This window comes from Pinus tabuliformis, chromosome Q (genome assembly GCF_031772625.1).
Source record: "Pinus tabuliformis cultivar Carrire ecotype Pingquan chromosome Q, CPIR1, whole genome shotgun sequence".
In the NCBI taxonomy this organism is placed as follows: Eukaryota; Viridiplantae; Streptophyta; class Pinopsida; order Pinales; family Pinaceae; genus Pinus; species Pinus tabuliformis.
This window is the reverse complement of record NC_142296.1, coordinates 921,120,104-921,144,860: the sequence shown is the minus strand read 5'-3', so window position 1 is coordinate 921,144,860 and position 24,757 is coordinate 921,120,104.

Below are 24,757 nucleotides of genomic sequence, written 5' to 3'. Positions count from 1 at the left end.
TCTACCTCACTTAACCCATCATACGTAGGAAGATCCCTTACTTCCATTGATACGCAATGCATCGATCTTGTCATCATGTTACAGTTTAGTGTGGTTACCTTGTGTAACCGGTTCTACCATTGTTCTATCTCCTCATCAGAATTCGATGTACAGGAGCTTTCACGCTCCCATGAGATTCGTCCATCCACAGAGGGATTTACCCAGTCTTGCTCTTGCACGGTTATCTTGTAGATGCAGTCCAAGTCATCGTCGCTTTCATAGTCGTGCACTGGCTCTGTGTAGCATTATCCTTCTGCAGGGTCCAAAGGTACTACTACACGTAAGGACTTTTTCTAAAAAATCATCTTGCGCTTCTTTAGAATTATCACCCCATTCATGTCAGTGGCCCAATCTATTCCTAAGAGCATAGGGTAGGGATTGCTGTCATCAACAATCTCTATCACTTCAAAATCTACTAGCGCACTTGCTTCTTCAATATCCACGGTGATTCCTTGCAATCTTCCCATAGTTAGGATCTTTTGCTGGTTCTCCATTCGCAGTTGGATAGGAGAGCATTAGCATAGGCCTTCCCATGCGTTCCCATGTCTGCTTTGGCAAAACATTTGTGTCTGATCCTAGGTCCAGAATCACTTGGTCCATCTCATATTCCCCAATCTACGTGGTCAACCTCATTTCTCTTCCCATCCTCATCGCGTGCTTTCCAATCTTCCGAACTACGCGCAGTTCTCCTGGCATGGTCCCATCGCATCTATTTATGAGTTCCTGCAGTCCCTTTACAACCTTTCTATCACGCAACAACTTCATGCATGTTTCCAGGAATGTCATGAGCATCGATGCATCCATTTCTAGCTTCGATCTGTCTTTGCTTCCTAAAGTGGAGGCATTAGCGAAGCTCTTCCTAACTTCCATGAAGGTTTCCTTAGCATGCACCAAATCCAACTCTGGTTCTTTCGTCGGAGCCATGTGAACCCAAGTACTATCTTTAGGCTTCTTGCCTTTATCATCCCCTATCGTAATTCCACTTCGGAGCATAATGTTTACGTTGGGGTCTTCCTCACATGGCTCAAACCTCATCATTTGCAGGTTCTGAGTCGGGGGAGGCCGGAGCGCTCCCTTGTCGCGCAGCTTAGCTATCAGTGTGGGAAAATCCTCCGTCTTATGATCAAACAAGGTACAATACATACATGATGGATGCATTGGATTTGTACAATCACGGGCATAATGTCCAAGCCCTCCTCAATTGTAACATATCAGTTGTCCACGACCTCTTCTAGGTCATCCTCCTCCACCTCGGCCTCATCCACACCCCTAATATTCGGTTCATGCCATCCCTACATTCTGTTCAAGGGGCTACATTTTGGCCTGAACTCTGTATCTGGGAGTCCTATCCATCATCAGTTCATAGCTTCTACAGGTACTCTCATCGTGTCCCACTGATCTACAGAAATTACACAACAACTGTTGCGAATTCTGTGTGTACTTCTGTAATAAATGGCAGTTGTCCGTAGCATGCTTTCCCCTTATTTGACAAATTGTGCACCACAACACAGGCATCGCACTAGGTTCTTCTTGGGCCTCCGGTCTTAACGGCATTAGTCCTCCTCCCATGAGGTAATTCGCGAACACTAGGTAGTGGTCCTTGTCATGACCCTGACCCTTACATTTAACACACCATACCTCATCGTGCACCTCTGGGCGAGCTGTCTTGTCTTGTTTCAGACTCTGCATCTCAAGGCACAAGTTTTTCAACTATGTGTGGATCTGTTGAACTCCTAGGTTAGGATCCTGTATCAGGGTTTCATGCAGCCTCATCGTGATCTCCAAGGCCTCGGCCTAAGTTGTTAGCCTCTGTTGTGACAACGCGTTCCTTAAATGCGGCATTAGCAATGCTACAAACCATTTGCGGTGTTGTCCATCCGTCAAAGTCATATTAGCTTCGCTAATTGTTCACTTTAGTCTCTGATCCAACTCCCAAGGAGTCTCACCTGGTAGCATCATGATCTCCTTGAATCCAATGATCGACTGCGCCTTTGGCTTTGGCCTGCTAAATTATATGTTTAGCGTAGTTTGGATGTTTGTGATCCCCGCATTCAAATTTTCATTAGAATGCTTAATATACTAGGTCAACATGCAATACTGTAGAGTGTATACCAACGTCGCTTTCTTTATATTGTCATCCGTAACTTCCTATGCTTCCCATACAACTTTTATCATGAGCCAAAACTGGTCTAGATCTTCATTTCCTACTCTCTTGAACACTGGCAACTTTATCACACTTGCCATATTGACTAGCGGTGGTGGCGAAGGTGGTATGGGAGAAGATGTGGGTGAAGGCGGTGAAGCTGGTGGTGGTGTGGGTGGGGATGGTATGCACAGAATCCTCTACCTTATCAAATTGATCGCACTTCTTGGTGAGACCTTTGCGAGCTCTTCCTCGTACCCTCGCGAAGGTGAAATCAAGGGGCTAGTTTCTAGTTCTGCACTACCTTCGTTTCTGTAAATTTTCCTACTTTGCATATCCCTGAACATCAATGTATTCGCATAAACTACTTTTCACACAGTAGCATCTTAATCCAAGTGTTCAAATACTTAACGTACTTATCTCGCGGTCCTTTGAGGAAGTGTCGTTTTGCCTCGCTATAGCTTACTAAAGTATCTACCGAGAACTCAGTGATGAATCCTCCTATAATTCGATCGAGCCAGTGATCAACATTGAACGTGATCTTATCCTCTTATGCTTCCAGTCTGCGCACTAATTCTGGAGTCCACACAATAGGATTATCAAGTTTCCACCTTCCTTAGCTATCTGCTAGCTTTGCAATCCACTCGTACAACTTAGTAGGGAAAGATGCAAAGAAAATTTCATGGATCTTTGTGTACAGGTAGCAGTCTAACCACTCTTCCTTTAATAGTCGCAGATTCTTGTTCTCCTGTGCCGCGAACTCGTGAATTCTCCTATCCAACCAATCTTCAATTTATTTCTTAGTTGGATTCCAGTGATATGACATCAGACATCTCTATGTAGATCCCGGTCCTGGAAATGGAACCATTTGTTGGATTGTTGGGGCCTGACCCAGGTTCGGAGTGAATTAGCCAAACAAATCCCTGTACTGCTGGCCCTTTTGGCAGCAGTCTGCGGAGTGTGGATTGAGGTATCACCTGAAGTAGTATTGAGGGGTGCTAGAAGTAGGTCCAACTACGAATACCTACATGCAGGTTACTCTGCATGCTTCCCTGACCTGTGGGGCCTCCGTGCCCTAATATACTTGCCTTCGCGTAGCCCTAACCAGGGGCTGTGGGGCTTTCGCACTTTTGGAGCAGTGATTTGCACTATTTCCCTAAGTCACACTGTAGATCTTACTTATCTTCTTATACCAATTTAGTTATATTCGCATAAACAGATACCTTGTATTATATTCACTTACTCAGCACATTCATATAAGTTCGCGCAGTAGATAAATAGTAAACTTGCAATTCATACCTAATAATGCATAAGACAGGAAAAGATACACATAAATATGGTAAAACTTCTCTTTATTAATGGTTCCAACGGTTACAGACTCGACCTGCCCTGCGCACTCAGTTGCAGGGGTCTGTGCACTCAACTGCGGACTACTAGGCCTCTGCGCACTCAGCTGTAGAGCCTTCTCCTACTCTACAACCCAAATACATGACTTACACTTTGACTCAATGCTTCATCAATTCTTTAGATTCATCCATGCTTTTTTTATTAGCTCCTTTCTACACTTAGAGCCTCGCTCTATTTATACAATCCCATGGTCTGCGGACCATGGGTAGATCTTTCAAACTGACATTACATTAAAAAAACAAGGGCAGACAACCCTATGAATCTATTACGACTTCACGCTCCACGCCCACAATTCACGGAGTCTTTACAATGGACTTAGTCAAAACTTGGGCTTTAAGCCCCAAAACATGCCTTGGGGGTATTCCACGCACAACAATATTGTACCTCATTCATCAATCAATAAAGATATTTATTTCTTCTCAACCTTATTTTTCTTTTGTTTTTTATTTTGGAATTGTAGCTTAAATATCTCATGTTTAGATATGGTTACTTTTCTTGTTATTTTGTTTTTCTTTTATACTAATCAGATACTATTTAGTCTATGTAGGAAAAAATAACTTGCATAGGAGTGGATTTTGGAACATGTTTTCTCTAAAAGACTAATAGCAATAAGAATGTGGCCTTGAAGGTATCAATCTAAAGTTTCTCTTGAATTGAATTGAGCATTAGGTTTTGTGGTTGCTAGCTATATAAACATAGGTCTAAAGGTATTATTTTTACATCAGATTCATCGATGTAATTTTTTGGAAAAACAAAAATTGACATACATAATGGATGATGTATATTGTGTTGATTGACTTAATCCATGCATAACTAAAACAAGGAAACAATCCTACATATCTAAGATAAAATACACCTACACGATAGAGACACGATAACAACCCACAAATATATTTATGTTGCAACTAATAATTATTGTAGCTCAATAAACTCACCAATTTTTTAATGTACTAGTCATAATCTAAAATTAATTCCCCCACCTTCTACTTAAGATCCTTAAATTCCACATTGCTCTATTGTTTAAATTTTGGATACTATAAATCCTTCGAAAGATATGCCATTAGTTGAACCAAAATCACACCATGGAACATGGAAGTTTTCTTCTTATACTACATATCCTATTACAATGTTTTTTCTCACATCCTTGTTTGGAATTCATTTGTTACATATCATATGGGGTTATTCATGAATTCCAAATGGAATTAGAATAGAATTAGTATTAATCCCCATCCTCACTAGCTTTCCATGGAATAGAGGTAACCAAACTGATGAACCAATTATTTGAGTTATTTATTTTCTTTTATGGCTTTATACCAACACGAACCCTTGGGGAATTGATTATTTGTCATGAATGGTTCCTTTGGAAACACTTATAAAATTGGATAATATTGAAGACAACTTATAATTCCATTGAAAGGTCACACTTTCATTGTTCATAGCCACTATCAAAAGGTTACTTTAACTACTAATCAATGACACACTTACACTCTATGCAAAAATGATCATAGGGTCTTTTAAAATATTCAAAAGTAGCAAGGGTTAAGAAGTAGGACTGACCAACTTCATTGTAATTTCAACATATTTCCTTTGTGGTATGGCAATCTATAGGATTAAAATACTAGAATGGTGTAAACTCAAAATAATCTTCAAATGCCCCTTGTTGGTTCTACTCTTTCATATATTTCATAATAACGCTTGAGTTACTAGTATTAGTGAATGTCTCCACGCCTATATTCCAAGTATTTATATTCCCCACATCATGTATTATTATCTCATTTCTTCAAAAGTTATTTATACCTCAAAAAATTCATATTCTCTTCACAACACCTCACTTTATTTACTTGTAGTGATGAAAAAAATCTCCTTCATGTTCTCTCTTATCATATACATCATATCACACTTTAGATGTAGTTAAAACCATCTCCTCTTGTCAAAAACTCTTTCTGGATTTGATCTTTTCCATTTCTTCCTACCACTAGTGCTTTGCAATGTCTACCTATATTTGTTTTCACTTGTATTGTTCTCTTTCAAATTTTATTACCATTACCATCATCAATCCTTCAAGCATATTATGACATTTTTTCTACCATCAGGTCATCTTACCATTTGAACCTTGCATGTATGGCTTACGGTTAAATCTTTTTGAAACTAAGGAAGATACTCATTCCATCATTAGAAGAATTACAAACACTAGTATTTATTCTATCACTAATTTTCAAGATAATTGGTTAAAGAACTCAAACATCTTGGTTAAATACCAATGAAATTATACTGCAAACTACAAAGCATAATTTTCTACTAAACCTTTATGCTAGAAGCCAATTTATACAGTGAATTGTAATCTTATTATTGAAACTTTACCAATTTCACATTGTTCCAATCAATTATGCATTATTGATGCTAATTTTTATGCTAGTCCACAATCCTTTCAACCATTCATGCAAAATTATTGGAAATTCAACCCCATAAAATATCATACAAACATTCAAACAAGTATCTCTTTTTGAATATTTTTATATCTTCCACCACATAAGATATTTATTGACAAGAAGATTCATGAATCCTTCCTTTGATAAAATCTTGAATCTCATCCTTCTCCATTATTTATTTCATTTATGTTACTATACATCAATTAAGGTATTGGTAAAAAAAGCATGTTGCTGGCTCCATGAAAAAACTAGGGCTCACAAATGGTGTCAAATATGGTCATGATGTTGTCTAGTGCATCAACATATTCAATGTTCTAGGAGGAAGGAAGTCTCAACAGAGGTACATGTAATAGTTTCCATGTGATTATTATGGATATTTTTAAAGATTAGCAAGGATAAATTCTTTTATTTATCCATTATTTAAATTCATGCAAACTAGTAGAGATAATTACATTTAGAAAAATTATAGTCACATACAAATCATCGAGCTACAACATGAACCCAACTATATAAGAAAATTGTTTATCCATTATAGTAGCAGGATGATTAACACACCATAAATTAGAGTGTATAACTTGGGATGGAGATTGGTGTTATAGATAAAATACCTCTTACATATAGGTGAAGAAGAGAAAAACCCTCTTATGGATAGGTGAGCACTCCATCAGGTCTGGCCTTGACCTAAGATACACTATATGATAGAAAAATACACAAACCCACTAGAGCTAACACAACCAATCAATATCAATATTACAAGAAGATATGGTCCTCATATATACCTTTTTTCTTAATGTTTGTCCTTGCACGATCCATTTGTTGCAACTTTAGATATATAATGCTCCATCTCCTAACACCCATTTCCTATACAAAAAGAATATACCAATTGCAACCTTTCCAAGAAAATGGGAATGTTGATTATAATAATATCTAATCTAGCGTACTCACAATAAATTAAATCTACCAAATACTTCACATGTCATATTGAACACACAACAGACTAGAAGGTTAAATCATGTAGATCTATATTAATATAAGAATAATAGCATTACATCAAATAAGTAAATGTACCTTGAGTCTTCGTTGAAGGCCTCTCCTAGCTCCTTGCATAAGCTTTCCCTTTGCCCTCGCACAAGCTCAATAACTATGATCATGGAAGGTTAAAAAGAGACTATGAATACTAAGAACATAAATTTTCATAAATGTTTTGATCATTTTTCCCTTGGCATGACCCAAGTAGTTATTGGCAGCCACCCACCTCTTCCATTAACTTTACTTTTCTCTATCTTCTTAGTATTCTTTCCATTGTTTTTGGGTCCCAAAATTTTGGTGCCATTTTAGGGTGCTAAACAATGTGTGGTAGTAATTCAAAGAGCTAGGGGTTGCCATGTCATACCTTGTCCCTAGTATAAATTTGTAGTCCTTTGATATTTCTTTCCAATGAGCTATTTTGCATTCCAAATAGAGATTGTATGAAAAAATTTCACCCTGAGGAAGTTGAGGTACCACCTAACCACCTCAAGACTCACAAAAATTTCACTAGTAGAAAAATAGAAATTAGTGACTAAACAAACTACTAAAAATCACATAAAAAAGACTATGTTTGGTCATGTGACCATTAGTGGCTAATTTATAATATCATAACTCTATGACCAATTTAGTCGTTACTTTGTTGTATCAATTTTATCGTCTAGTGGTATCTTTAGTCTTGAATTTCTTCATTGAATTAGTCATTAATTGTCACATTTAATGACCAAACAAATAGATAAATGGTTCTTGGAAATGAAAAATTTGTGACTACAAACTACGACTAAAATTTGCATATAAATGATTATTAGTGGCTAATTTACAATATCTTATTTTATGACTAACATTTTGGTCATATTTATTTGGTCATTAATTGGTTTCAAACGATGACTAAAATTTGCGTATAAACAACTATTAGTGGGTAATTTACATTATCTTATCTCGCGACCAACATTTTGGTCATATTTCTTTGGTCATTAATTGGTTTCCTTAGGTGATTCATAGTAGTATATTTGGTTGTGAAATGAATAATTTAGTAGTGTATATTCATTTCATCTACTTTCATTAATAGTCATTATAAGCGACTAATTTAGTCATTGTATATTCATTTTATTTGTGTTCATTATTAATCAATAGAAACTACTAATTTAGCAGTTTTATATTCATTTTGTTTGTGTTCATTATTAATCAACATAAATGAATTAGTATGATTTTGCGACTATATTAAAAAAGTATCATACAATATTCATGCTCATCTAATATGAAAACACGTGAATCATGCAAAGTCGCATAAGTTGATTACAACACTAAAAATATCAAGTACAATCATAAATAATTTGAACTACAAATTTTATAATATGAAATGTCAAGTATTACAATTTGAGCTTCCAATTGAATATTGACTAGGCTACAATTTACACATGAATTGTTGTTTAATCACTTCAAAACATTCCCGCTATGTTTCCAATGCATTGCACATATGTCTCTCCACCTTTCAAATCATTCGATGATTTTCATTTAAAAATTGTGTAACTGATAACATTCACCATTCGAGAGTCATGCTAAGGACTAGAATCTCCATTCTTTGGATAGTCCAAGGCTGGAAGATGAATATGAGCCCTTTGATCTCAACCAATATATATTCATTTAACTATTAATAATGTGATCTCATGATTTTTTTAAAATTAGAATATCTACTATAACTCTGATCACTATTTACAATATAACGAGACTATAGAACTTCCTTTACAACACACGGAAAAGTTCACAAGAACAATGAATACAAACAAAGTGCACATACCCAAGTAGGTCATGTTCCACAAGACCTTTTGGCACATATATCTCTACACAAATAGAAAGAAGAAGATAAAATCAGCCATTTCAGAGTAAAATGTGTCCTTTAACAATTAATATAATGATTGAAACATATACAAGTCATTTAAAAAAAAAATTCTTAGATAAACTACCACGAGAAAAACATTCCTATCAAATAAGGCACTGTATTTTGAAATAAAAAAATGTGCCACGAGGCCACATCATGTGAAAACAAAATAGTCATGAGGCAAGTATCATTTATTATAGAAAGTGTAAAGTAGAAAGGCTAGCTAATCTTCAAAAACATAGAAGAATTTCAAACCATAGTCAGGGTCATATAGAACCCAGTAGTTGATATCTTCATCTTTGAGACTTGGCAACAAAAAGAAAAGAAAAAGAAAAATATCTTCTATGAAGTTACCATAAACAAACAGATCAACTTTCTACAATATAATCAATCCATCGTGCTGCAATAACATTAGGCACAATGGCTAAAAGTATTCAAAATACATAGGGGTGGAAGGAGGCAGATGGATTCTCTTAAATCGTGGAGGAAATCAGGTACTTAAGTTTTTATAGGGACTTGGAAAGAGGACAAATACTCTGGTTGAAATGTATGGGTTCTTGCTTGGGCTCCAATTAGCTAAAGAAAGGAATCTCTTTAGGATAACAATCATCGTACACTATCTTCTCACCATTCAACATTTACAAAGCGGATATCTTCCTAAGAATACTCATCGAAGTCTCCTTTTTGGAAGAATTCTTAGTATCCCAGACCATTTCTCTCAGAAGTATTTCTATCACATCCTAAGAAGTCAAAATAAAGAAGTTGATGTGTAGGTGAATCAAGATTGTTTTCCTAAGGTAGGTCAGCTCATCAATAATGTTGTATTAGTATGGAAATTCATTCCATGATGTATTCCATCGTGATATTTCTTATCGCTTCAATTGGGAAAGTGGGTATGACACTAAGGGAAAACTCTTTCAATTGTGCTTAATATCATTTCTCAAGCCCTCCTCCTCCCATTAGTTTGGAAGCTATATGAAATATGTTTTGGTAGGAATTTTTGTCATCATGGTTTAGGTGTTTAGCGAAGGGTGTGTTGGCCATGTGCACCCATGTTCCATTCAAGCATTGCATGAGGTGACTCTACATTCTAGGAAATATTGCACGCTGAATTTTGTCATTGTTTCTGATCTCTTAAAGGCTCTAGGGTGGTGTAATTTAATTAAATTCATTGTCGATGTGATCTTTGGGGCATGTGATCTTACAAGACCTGGGATTAAAATCATGAAAGGTGGAAAGGAGTTTTGTACTAAAGCCTTAGGAAGTCGAGGTTTGAATTCGTGTCGAGTTGCTTTTTCCTAGTGAGAAGGGGTTCTTCAAGCTCATGAAGCAACTAGTCTCAATTGTGAACCAATGCATAGAAGGGTACTTCTATTTTGTGTTGTGATTAAAACCTTTCATTTTAACTTCCAATTTGGAATTTTGTCGTTGCCCTCGATCATTTGTGAGACTAGATTTTTCTTCATCTTGGAGTGAAGTTGAGAATTATTAGTCCCCGGCTGGGAGAGGAGTACAAAAATATTAACCTCTATTACATCATGGATTTTGGATTTCATTATGCCTAGAAACTATGGGATCCTTCAAGGTAGTGTTGTCAATCTCTTTGAAGACCACATGTCCCCTCTTTTGGTATGTTCTCTTCCATCTTTCCTAGTTCTGGGCAATGATAGCTCTAGCATACAAAGGTGGCAAAGTGAAAGTCTCTTGATTTATATTGACTACTAGTGTAGCCCCTTATTATTATTAGTGAAACCCCATTATTGTATTGTTGTTCCCATGTAGTCCCCATATTGTTATTACTATGCCCCATAGAAGCCCACTATTGTTATGGTTGTGCCCTTACAATAGTATTGCTATGTTGGCTCTAATTATATTGTGACCCCTTAGACTCGTATATATAGAAAGGAGGTCTTGTCATTTGTATCATCGAATAATTGTTCATTTGTGTAATGTAAAGGAGGTCTCCCCCTCTAAGAGGCTTATTTTGAAGTCGTTGATCTATATTTTCTTCTATTTTGTGAGCTTGTTGCATAACATTTGGTATAACATAAAATTGAATATAAGCATAAATGATATTCTAGAGAAGCATAGGATTAAAGTTTCCATATAGAATTTAAAGGATAACATCTAGCACAAGGTTCACCTTTGGGAACCTGATTTATTGGAGAAGGCATTTAGGGTGGCAAGAAAAGTTGAAAGAAAAATTATGGCAACAAGGAAGTTTACCGTTCATCACTATAAAGATGGAAGTGTTGATGCTCCTAGTCCTCCACAACGTACAAGGTTGAAACCACAATAATTTGAACAAAAAAGAGCAAAAGGGAATTGTTACAGTTGTGATAACAAATACACTAAAGGTCATAAGTGTGTTGAGAAGAAATTAATTTACATAAATTGTGAAGAGGAGGAAGAAAAGGATCAAGGAACGTCAAAAGAAGAGGATATACACCAGGAACCAACCCTAGAGAAGGAAGATATGAATCCGACAATATCTTGTAATGCATTGGCACTTTATGGATATCATCCACCATCCACCACATCATATTTAAGATAAAATTGTAAGGTTCAAGGAGCAGAAGATCACATTAAGCATCAACAACAAGTTCTCCAACTCCTAAAGGATAACCTCACTTTGGCGCAAAATCGAATGAAACAACAGGAAAATCCACATCGCAGCGAAAAATGTTTTGATCTAGGAGACTAGCTATTTTTATGTCTACAACCATACAAACAAATGTCCCTCAAGCAAGCTAAGAAGGATACAAAATTATCACCAAAGTACTATGGTCCTTACAAGGTGTTGCAAAATATTAGTACTATGGCATACAAATTGGAGCTTCCTACATCTTCTCGAGTGCACCCAGTTCTCCATGTTTCATGCTTAAAGAAGGTTATAGGTGACAAGCTCCCAGTTCAAACAATATTTCTGGAACTTGACGAGGAAGAAAAAATCATATTGGAACTTGAAGCGGACACGGAAATGAGAACCCAACAGTTACAAAATCAATCAATTTCAGAGTATCTCATCAAGTGGAAGAACTTACCCACTGAAGATTCCACATGGGAGGATGATAATTTTATACAGAAGCATCTAGAACTACTCAAGCATTGAGGAAACTCTTTTTGAAGGAGAGGGGCATGTTAGGTTCCTATACTACTAGTGTAGCCCCTTATTGTTATTAGTGTAACCCCCTTATTGTATTGTTGTGCCTATGTAGTCCCCATATTGTTATTATTATGCCCCATAGAAGCCCATTATTGTTATTTTTGTGCCCTTACAATATTATCGTTATGTCGGCTTAGATTATATTGTGACCCCTTAGACTCCTATATATAGAAAGGATGCCTTGTCATTTTTATAATCAAAGAATTGTTCATTTGTGTAATGTAAAGGAGGTTTCCCCCTCGAAGAGGCTGATTTTGAAGTCGTTGATCTATATTTTCTTATATTTTGTGAGTTGGTTGCATAACATCCTCCTTTCTATCATATTTCCCAAGCCCTGATTTCCCTGGACCTCCTCCTGCTCTACCTCCAATTCTGGGTGTCCCTTCTTTGATCATCTTCTTTTCTGCCTCTTTTCCTCTACATCCCAATTCCATGCCTGTATGGATCTCTTCCTCTGGCTAGAATATCATGGAACATAGAATGTATAATTCAACTACTTATGGATGCTTAAGTGTATTTAGTAGTTTTCTACACCTCCCTATTGATAATCAAGACATGAATTTGTACTTTTAAGGGAAACTTCTTTAGTTGTCTAATATCATTCTCTTTCTGGTTGAGGAATTACAAAGGATCAAAGACCAAGAGAGAAGAAAGGAGGATGAAATTGATGCATTATGATGTCAATTGGCTGAGTTACATACTCATAGGAATGTTTGTCATCATCGTATCTCTACAAGAAACACTTTTGGAAGCCAGTCTGATAAGATGTCTATTGATCCCCCTCCTTAGATATGATCTCTTTTTATAATGTTGTGCATTTTTTTGGTCATTTTACAGGGCATTTAGTTGTAGGTTGCTTGGTAGAATGTATGCCAATAACAGTTTCCTAGAGAAACATTTTGGAACTACTCTCTTATTATTTTTTGGAAGAACCAATAGCTTGGAATGCAATGTAATCATTTCTTAGGTATTTTTTTGTGCTTGGGCATAGAATTAATATGAAAAATATTCATTGGTGTGAAAAAAAATAAAATTCACAATACATATTTTTGTTGGGTGGGTTGTTGTTGATAGTATGATTATTAACCAAAAGCAATGACTTATCAAATACAATGAAAGCAAGTTAACTAGCAGTGACGACAAGAATAAGAATACAATGAAAGAAAATAAACTAAAAGATCTATTAACTTATGTAATATAATTTGGAAAAAATTAAGATTGAAATGATTACGTACATGCTAAAGAGTTGAAAGTACCATTTTTCAATCCTCTTCCAATGTGCGTCCGTTTAATATTTTGCAATTAAACCACAAGTATATATTAGTAATATTTTCTATGAAATTCAAAAGAAAAGGTACCACCTGTGAAGAAAATGAAAAAACAAATAAATACATAAAAAAGCCATAACGTTGAAGAAAATATTCCAACAACTAAACTAAAAAATACATTTAAATATTTCATATATTTAACATCACTGAGATGACATGAACATTCAACATTACCACCACAAATTCAAGAGAGAAAAGTCTTACTATATGCATACGATATGCATCCATTTCTTGCTGCACAAATTCTACAAGACTCTCATAAGCAGAATTGATCCACTGATCGAAATTTGTTGATGTCCATAGTATGCTATGGTTAATAGGTCTAAAAGGACTCCAAGATTCTACCTAAATTCTTTGTATGTTATGAACCAAGAATCTATATTCATTACAACGTAGAACTAAAACATCTTTGATTTGGAAATGGAATATCAACAATACAATTATCTCAACGCAACTCCTAAAACAAGAAAGAAATAACATAACATAGCCAGAAATCTAAAACCTTCATCTTGTGGAAAGATCAAAATTGTAAAGCATTGTCTCAACAAAATAACAAAATACATAATGGTCATAAGAACAATCTTCAAGGGCATGAGATCACATTATATGTTAATAAGACATATTAATATTATAACAGAAATATATAATCTCATGAAATTATTACCATCCCACAGACTCCATATTTCTTGAATCTCATGGCTTCTTCTTGTACAACTGGTGAATTGATAAGAAATAGTTGGAGAGCATCTTGTAATTTGAAGAAAATTCAAGACAACATACAAGTAATCATTAACAAAAGATAAAGAATTGGTAATGAAATGAACTATAAACATCAACCAACTTAACATGAAGCATTGAGTATTAAATTCGAATAACTAAATTAAAGCATAACAAAGTAAAGAAGCAATCTTACATGACAAAATTTATCTGCACACTAAAAGAATAAAACTATACAACTTGTATTTAATTTCATGATGTCTCTCAGATTATAGAGAGACATAATTATGTATTTTGATTTTGGTTTGGCTTTTCCTATGATCTTGGTTTTTTCCTTTTCTGAAGTTAAGTTTATTTGTTTTTGTTCTACCTCTAAGTGCTTATAGCATAAACTTCTCATTGCACAATACCCAACACATGCCTTCAAAGACAACACAGTCACATTTGTGCATCACTTGAAAAAAACATTCACTAGTGAAGGCTTATGAAGATTTATTCAGTTTCTTAGTTATTTCTTTCTATAATGGCTACAACCATGAAACTTTGTTGGACCCAACCAATTTTCCATTGATCTAAGAATATGAACATTGTCATTATGCATGAAATCTCTTGCTCACTCCTGTTTTTGGCATCCAACGATGTTAATTTACACTAGGTCTTTCTACATGTAATTTTACAAGTCTAATTGTATTAGTTCGAATAGATTTATGCCCATTAATCTATGTAGGTTCCATTACACAAATATCATGGATCTCCCTAGACAATTACAAGTTCATGCATAAAATTTAGTATTAATAAATGCATGTAGGTTAAAAATTAGCTTGCAAAGCATCTTTAGGAAATGTGCACCATCATCATATAACAAATGCATTCACTTGTAAGTTTAAGACATCAATACCATGGTATAGATGGTCGATTAATATTACTAAGTTTTCAGCAATTATGGGGGCATAATGATACTAGGTGGGCTTCTCTAGAAACACATGGAAACAACAAATTGGCAAGATATGTTGAATCAAGTATCACATAAAGAAACATTATATTCTAACTATATATCTCCTTTCTCTAAGAAGTAGGTTATTTTCATTCAAATGACACACTCCAACCTCTTACATGAACTTTGTAAGACTTCTCCAAATATTTTGTTATTGGAGTATACATATCCTGACCTAGTTGGTGTTGACCATGTTTACTAATCTTCATGCTTCCTTCCATTAAATTGAACTTATAACAAGCTCATCCAATTACTTACAAATTTCATCAAGGTCAACTCAAATGACAAAAAGGAAATCCATGAAGTCAATCAGATTCTTTAAAGCACTCATAAAAACCACATGTGACTAGATTATACACATCTAGAATCAACAAAAGACATAATATGGACCATAGAAGGGAATGAATATTACAATATTTTAGTCTGATGCAACATCTTAAAAGGATTGCCTATGAGAAACCTAGATGGAATTGGATTTGACTAACTAATCTACTAATAATGCTAGCCCATGTAAAGACAAAAGCTCCTTGTTTTATAGACTATGTGAAGTGAGTGAAAAAGATGCAAGCCAATTTTGGGATGGAAGGAAGATGAATACTTGATCCAACCTCTCCTTCAATAATCACTCAATATGGCAGATGCTTGTTTGAGACCAGAATATAATTTTGCAAGGGGATGTCCCATGGTCTAATGTTCTTAACATTTAAGGGAATCAAAACTACCCAATACCTTTTCACCTCAAAAAGAAGATAATGGATTGATTAAGTCAAATTAAAAGCTAAATATTGGTTGGAGAATCTAGGAAAAGTTTTCTTAGACAAAATTAAGGACATGGTCCTCAATAGCGTGGGTTCTAAACTTGACATTGCATTCAAAGGAAACTTTTAGCAACACCAGTGATGGAATTGAGCCATACGATTTACCAAATGCTGATCATGTCTTGCTTACAACTAGATAATAATGTAAAGCAAAATTGAGAGTGATCACCATGCATGCTAAAATAAAATATATGGTTTACATCTACTATTGATACATTATCTATCAATTCTACAATATAAAACATATTAAATTCAAATATCACATAGTGAGGATCAAAGGCTCCCTAACTTACTGCTCCATAGTTGTCCATGGCTTCCTGATCAATGAGGATCTTGTTAGTCCAGCATGAGCGGAGTCTTCAGTGGTTCAAAGTTGACGTGATCATCAAATGATCATGGTCAATGAGGTCTTAAGATTGATCAACTTGACCAGTATTCATTATCAGCATTTAGTGTCCGGTATCTTCAACTTCAACAGTGATGTATATGGTTCATGTTGTCCGGTGATGTCAATGGTTTTTATGGGGTTTGAAGGATGTACCTAGTTGTCGACATATGGTTGTTGTCAGTTCTGTCAGGGTTTGGTTGTCAGAGATGGAACATGTATCGTAATGAGAGGTTTTATGTCACATTGTGACAATTTGTTGTAAATGGGCTTTTAAGATCAAAGTGATGTAAAGTGTAAAGCTAACGCTAAAAGACATGACCTAAAGTCTTTATATAAACCTATGCTAAAGTCCTAACACTAAGCTATGGTGTCAAACCAAAGTTCTAAACCTATGACATAAAACATTATTAAAACCATAAAAACCTAAGTCTCGGACCATATTGCAAACATTACATTGCAAAACATTGCAAACTGACCCTAACCACTGTCTTAACCGTGCAGGGGAGGCTAACCGTGACCTCAGACCATGTGAGAAGAAGAGAACAGTTAAGTGGTTAATCGTTGGTGGAGTTCAATGGATGACAGTCGCATGTGAATGCGTTCACCGCACTGTTAACTAACATCGCGGTTACCGCGTCGTTGTCAAAATCATCGTGAGAAAGTGCTATCACATGGCACATCGTAGACAGTTAACTAGAACCACGGGGAGCAGTAGCGGGTGACAACCTACGGTTAGACCACGGTTGTTCACATGGAAACAATCACTTATCCCACGTAGTTTTTTGACTGTTGGCGGATAACACCTATCAAAAGTTCTAAATTGGTTTTTTTTTTATAAGTTTTATGCCTATTTTTAATTCACACCATGTAACTAAACCCTGAGGTGTCCCTAGTGGATTGGATCGAAACCTTAGATAGGTTCATGACTAAAATTAGCAGTGGGGAGCTCGAATGAACCCAAACAAGCTATAATTCATCTTTTAGTCATGAAGAAAGGAGAGAGTGGTTTTAGAGTTTTGTATGCAGATTATGGAGGTTATAGGTAGTTTTGTTTTCAATGTAATAGGAGCATCGGGAGTCAGAATTGGGAATCGTGATAAGAGTTGGAAAGCTAATTCAAAGAGCTTTCTTGTGACGGTGAAAAAAAGTTCCTGCATGCATACTTCGTCTGGTTAATTTTCTGTGTAATCAACCTCCTCAGGTTCAATCCCAATAAAGTGGTCGCCCATCTTGAAAGTAGACCCGGAGACATAGTCCATCAGGGACAAAATCCGTAATCAATCTTATTGTCTGGTATCACTGTGTTTTTGTTGCTTTTCACTTCTGTTTACATCTTGCTTATGTTTCTCATCTGTCTTAATGTTTTTCCTTTCAAACTATTCTCACGGTTAAAGCACTTTAAGTTAACATTCAATTCATGGTTGGCATTAATAAATTCTACTTCAGTTTAACATATGATAATTTCAGATCACTTATGTAAGTGGGGGTATTTCTTTAGTCTTTTGCTTATTTTTTTACCCTCCTCAGCTAAAACAAGGCCATTGCAAATCAGACTCCTAAATGTTTTTTAACCAAATGTTCAAGTTCTGAATTGTCCTCCTTTTTTATATCCTTTTTACCACTACTTCCATCTTTTTTCATAATAGTTTTGTTATATTTCCAAGCTACCAAGTCATTTCAGTCATGCTCATACACATTAAAAGGTATCATTTATTCATGGCTTATAATTTGTATTTTCTTTTTGAAAATTAATGAAAACATTCCTATAGCTACTGAAATGAACAAATTTCACAGTTAACTAGAAATTTTGCTACTCAATCCATTGTTAGACAAATTTCCCCGAGCCAGAAGGTGAACAAGAGCTATGGATAGATGCCAATTGTTGAGCATATGGATGACCACCTATTGTGCCTATTTGGAAGATCACAAAGCATGAGAAATTGACCAATCAAACTAGAAGTCAAGTTTGGTTCTAACAGTCTATCCTTGTGCAGAGTTTGAAGGCGAGTAAATTCATCAACAAGTGAGCATGGAATTGAATGAGAAAATATTGAATCCAAACCAGAGGATGCATTAAAATGAAATCTTCTCATGATTTTCTCTTATCATAGTAAATCATTAGAAGCACGTTTCATGCTCTCATTTGAACATTTAGATGTCATTTGAAAAACTAGTTTTTTGGCTTGAGTGTCTTCGAACTTGTTGTATTAGAATATTATAAATTGATTGACAAGCAAAGGAAGTGATAAGGATGGATATAATTTGTAATTGTTTCTTAGATTTAAGGCTCCATTTTAATACAATCACTTTGTTCTCTATATTCAAATGTATTCGTGAGTTAATTTGTTGATATGAGTTCAACTGCATTCAACCTCAATAGGAGGACCCCATGAAGAGTTTGTGAGACCATATTTCTATTTAATTTATCTTACCAAGCATTTGTTTCATTCTACTTTTATTTTTGAATTGGTTTTATTGCTTCATTTCACTTCATTAACCATTAGTCTCTTACTTTGTTATGTAGTATGTTGAGTGCTCAATTAAAATATAAAAAACTAAAAATATTTCCTTTGTTAGTTGTTTACTTGAATTGATAACTTAGTCTCAGATTTAATGTTAGTTTTGATTGGTTCTATTTGAAATGACACACATTAGTAATCTTAGCACGAATTGAATTTCCTATCCAAGTTGATTTCAATCTTAGATTTCAAGTTGATGATTTGCATAGATTTCTAGTTTTTCATTAGCATATACTTTCAATTCTTCCCATTAGTATAGCATTTCAATTCTTCCCATTAGCATAGAATTGCAATTCTACCATTAGCATAGAATTTCAATTCTGCTCATTAGTATAGTATTTCAAATTCATTCTTTATAATAGGATTTCAATTTGATTCAAAAGCATAAGTTTGATTTTTCATCCTTCTCTTTAGAATAGAATTTCAATTCAGTTCTTAGCATAATTATTTTGATTCTTCGCTTAGCATAGTTGTTTCCAAAAGTCTTCAAGAAAGAACATGTGCGTTCATTTAACAAGAATGAATTTTGAGTAATTGCATTTTACATTTCACTTTAGATTTAGAACATTTAATAATGAATAATCCTCCTAGCATATATAGTGCACATACACTTCATAATAATATGATTCTCGAGTTTGATAATTTAATGACATAATTTAAATATCAATTAAATTACCCAAAAATTTTGGCACCATTGTCGGGGAAGTGTATATAGGACTTTATTTTTTATTTTCATATCCTAATAGATTCATTCATTTTATAGATGCATAATTAAAATCATATTAAAATCATTTAGGATGCATGTATAGAGAATGATATTCTAGGGGTATATTTGTAAATGGAGGTAGAGGATGTAGTTCAATACCAACATCACCAACCACCCCCGCTAGATCACGTAGTGCCACACCATCCACTAACACTCACATTCCATCCATAACAGGTAGACATAGACTCCCTGAAGTACATAGGTCTAAAATTTAGCCTAGGGATTCACCAACCTCATCCATAGAATATGTAGTTGAAGAACCTATATCCCCTATTAAAGGAGTTATATTTCTGTCTTCAATAGGTGAAAAAATCTTAGGACAGGAGTTAGAAGTACCTAGTGAAGAAGAGGAGGATTTTTTTTTTACATACCATTAGTATAAAAACCAGATGAAGAAATAAACAACCCTATTATTGAATCTTATATCAGCTTTGAGGAATCTACAATGGCAGTAGAAGGGGAAGGAGAAGTACACAATGGAGATGTTGGAATAAGGATTGGTGGAGGAAGAGGTAGAGGAGGAAATAGAGGACATCACGGTGGAAGGGGAGATAATAGAGACTTTCATGAAGATGATTGTTATGGGTTTCCTATTTTAGATATAGATACCATTGCTACCATGAAAAATATCTCACCTTCCATCCTTCATAATTTTCATGGTTTAAGAACTGAGGATCCTGAAACATTTATTTTTTGAGTTTGAAGTATTATGCATATCATATGATTATCTACTTGATACTCAAAAATTGAAATTATTTCCAGCCACTCTAAAAGATGGAGCTCTTAAATGGTTCATGGGTCTAGGAACACATTCTATTAGAACATGGGATGATATGAAAAGAATATTCTTAGAAAAATATAAATATTATTGTATGCACCATAACCTTAAGGATGAAGTCTTTAATATGGTTCAAAAATAGGATGAAAACCTTGAAGATCTAGTGGAAAGGTTTTCCTACAATATCAAAAGGGCTAAAATGCATAATTTAGATGAAGAGACATGAAAAACCATGTTGAAAACCATAAAGGATGAGTGGATTGATCTTATCAATCTAATGGGAAAATGAGATGCCTCCCAATTGTAATTTGATGAAATTTTTGAGTTTTGCAAACACATTGCAAGATGTAAGGAAAAATATGGTAAGAATCTAAGAGACCCAGTCGCATCAAGAGTAAGAAAATCTACATATGGAAAAGTAAGTAGAGCAGAAGTAGGAAATTTGCTTGAAAAATCTAAAACATATATGTTTGGAAATATTAGTGAACAAATAGATATTTTAAAGATACAAAACAAGAAAATAGTCGAGAATGCTACATTATCTATTTTTTGTCCCAGGTGTAGGAAAAAAAAATGTTTTACGAGAACACCCTCTTAATAGTGTTGAAATATGTGTTATATGTGCAGAAAATCATGATACAAATAATGTCCCTCAATATCTGGGCCTAAGGTTGTTTTCCAAGATGAAGTTGGAACAATTCATGTTGAATTATGTTGCTTTGTTGCCCCTAATAAATCTTGGTAGCTTAGACAAATAGGTAAGGTACAAGATCCCAATGCAAAATATTAATCATATGCACAACCACAAAGTAATTGGAATACACCTATGCCTTGGAAAACTTTACCACCTCAACCCCAATACTCATCTTGGTCACAAGGTTGACCAAATCCTTATGGTAGGAATCCTTAATATTCTCAATTCCAATAGCCATATCCTCAATACCAACCCATTACTATCCTCCTCAATATTCACAACCTACTCAACCACAATTCCAACCTCAATTGACTACAATTCAAACACTTCCCTTGCCATCGACTCCATTTCCTCAAAAATCCAATCATCTACCTACTCAACCACTCTCGAATCCGAATAATAAATCTCCTCAACAACCCATATATAATGTTGAGGGTCAAAATTTTTAAGCTTGTATGATAGACCCTAGGTCTAAATGATGTCCAACTTAGATATGGTATGGTTTTACAAAGGAAGTCACCACTAGTTGTCATCCAAGAATATAAGGAGGATTTTTTTTTTGAAAAAGAGCATCCTCTTGATCAAGAAAAGACTCCTCCAAAGGAACATGTTCCTACACAATTAGGTGACAACCAAATAAAATAAATTCCTATAGTAGAGCAACCTTATGTTTCCCTAAAAATTCCTCCTTTTCTACAAAGGCTTCAAATTAGGGAGTTGGGTTCCTTCCCTTTTGTCTTGTCTTCTTGGTTTTTTAATAAAATTTTATTATTCTTTTTTGTTTTTGTTTTCATGGTTTTTCATTTTATTTATTTTGGTTTTGTTTTTGAATGATCCTTTCCATTCTTTTCCTCTTTTCTATTTTGTGGCTTTTCTATGTTCCTTCTTTACTTATTAGGATTCTCTATTTAATCTTTTAATTTAATTTAATTAAGATTTATTTATTTGTTTTTAATTATTAAGACTTCCCCCACATCTATATATATATATATATATATATATATATATATATATATATATATATATATATACCTTCTCTTTTTTCCTGCCCTTTCGTCTTGACTTCTCGGTTTATTAAAAAAAAAATTAGTCCTGTTTTTTGGTTTTGTTTTTCATAGTTTTCATTTTATTTATTTTGGTTTTGTCATTTTATCCTTTCCGTTCTTTTCCTCTTTTCCATTTTGTGGCTCTTCTATACTCATTCTTTAATTATTTTGATTATTTTTAATCTTTTAATTTAATTCTATTAATATTTTATTATTCATTTTTAATTATTTGTACCTTAGTAATATATAAATTAGTAATTTATTAATTAATTATTGATTTTATACCTTATTTATTTTATGTTTTTTTACCTTCTCTTAAACATTAGATGTTTTTCCTTGGTCTTTAATATTAGTACTATTATTTATTTTATTCAATTAATATTTTATAATTTCCTCACTAGTTAACTTCTTTGAATATTATTTTGACCTAACTATACATTAATTTTCATATTAAAACTGAAATTATTAATTTATTAACTAAATTTTCAATGTTTACCTTTGGGATCTGGGGCGTCTCTTCTATTTATACCTAATGACAGATCTTCTCCTTGTCCTAAGTATGAACCACAATAGATGGTTCGAAATGTTGACTCAAAAACCAACATGTGATTATTCTGAAATACATTTCTGATAAGGCTTCAAATTGATAAGGGAATAGAAAGGTAAATCATTTTACCTGAATATAATATGCTAGATGAATTGAAAAAAAAATTGCATCAAAATTCCTTTACTTCAAGCTATAAAGGAAATACATATATTTGCAAAAAATAATAAAGGAGTTGTGCATTAAAAAACTAGGAAGAAAAAGGAAAGACATTAAAAAGATTCAATTGGTAGGAAATATTTCAAATATTATGATGGGGAAACCAACAATTCAAAAATATTTAGATTCAGGTATCCCTATTGTAAAAATTCATATCAATGGTACTGAGATCCCAAAAACTTTGATTCATTTAGGAGCAACCATTAATTTCATGATCAAGCAAACTATGGATTAATTAAAGCTTCCTAATCTTCAATATACCCCAACATTATTGCAACTAGCAGATAGATCTGTTATTAAAATTGATGGTATATTAGAAGATGTATTTGTATCTTTAGATTCATGGGAGTATCTTGTTAATTGTATGAGTTTAACTCCCAAGAATAATTTGGGAGGCCATTTATTGATCCTTGGTAGACCTTGGCTAACTACAGCTGATGCCTTTATAAGTTGTAGATTGGGTGATGTAAATATTTATTATGGAAGTTCTACTAAGAGATTCACATTATATCTTCATGTAAAAGAAATAAATGAAATAGAAAGTGAAGTTTGGATTGATGATGATAAACAAGACTTTGAAGATATTCAACCTGTATTTACTCTTTCAAAAATTGATGAGGAAGATCAATTGATAAATTTGATGAATAATAATGATTCTTCTTCACATTGTGAACAAGATCAATGTTTCAAGAGAAATGTAACATTAAATATTTATCATCTTGACAATCTAAAGTAGCTTTACATTCTATGGAAAAGTTTCACAATTCTTTAGTATATTTTTTTCCAGACAAAACAATAAACATTAATAATAACTTAGAAGAATTTCGAAAGAAACAATTGATAAAGATGACATGAAAACATTCTTCTTCATATGCACGAGAATATACTAACATGAAGGGAATTGATCCTAATACATGTATTACGTCACATTTACGTTCAGGAAAATGCCAAACAAGTAACCTTAAAGAAGGATGAATCCCAATTTGAGAGAAATTGTTAAGGAGTAATTACAAAAACTCCTTAATGTGAATTTCATTTACTCGATGTCAAGTAGTCAATGGGTCTCACCTTTAGTGATTGTTCCTAAGAAGAATGAAAAATGGAGAGCGTGCATTAATTATAGAGAACTAAATAAGGCTACTTTAAAAGATCATTTTACATTGCCTTTCATTGATAAAGCATTAGATACTGTAGTAAGGAAGAAATAATTTTCATTTTTTGATGGTTTCAGTGGATATAACCAAATTAAACTGGCACCATAAAATCAAGATAAAACAACTTTTACGTGTATATGGGGTATGAATGCTTACAAGATACTTCCTTTTGGGTTATGTAATGCACCTGCAACACTCCAATGAGAAGTTTTAGGTATATTTTCTGGCTTGATTCATGATTATGTAGAAGTTTACATGGATTTGTTGTTGGGAAAAGTATCCAATACGGAATGACCCTATCCCACTCTAAGGGTGATAGTACCTCAGCAACAACCGAATGCAAAGCTATTCAAGATTACTTTTTTATGAGATGTAAGAGAGAGGAGAAAGGGATCCACTAACCGTTGTCTTCCGCTAATGGTTGATCCAATCTTCCCTCTTTGCCGCTTGCTCCCAGCTCCTTGCTCTTTCACTGGCCCAGCTACACAAAGATCCTGCAAAAGCACAAGAAAGGGAAACTACAAGAAGCATACATCCATAATTGATTCAAGGATTAGAATAAATCAAATATACAAGCATCAATACACCATTAAGACACATGCATATAGAAGAACCTCAAATTCTTTATTAATGGAAGAAGTAAAGTTCTGAGAGTGTTACAACCATAAGAGGCCCAATCCAGCAACACCTCCCAGCAGAAAGA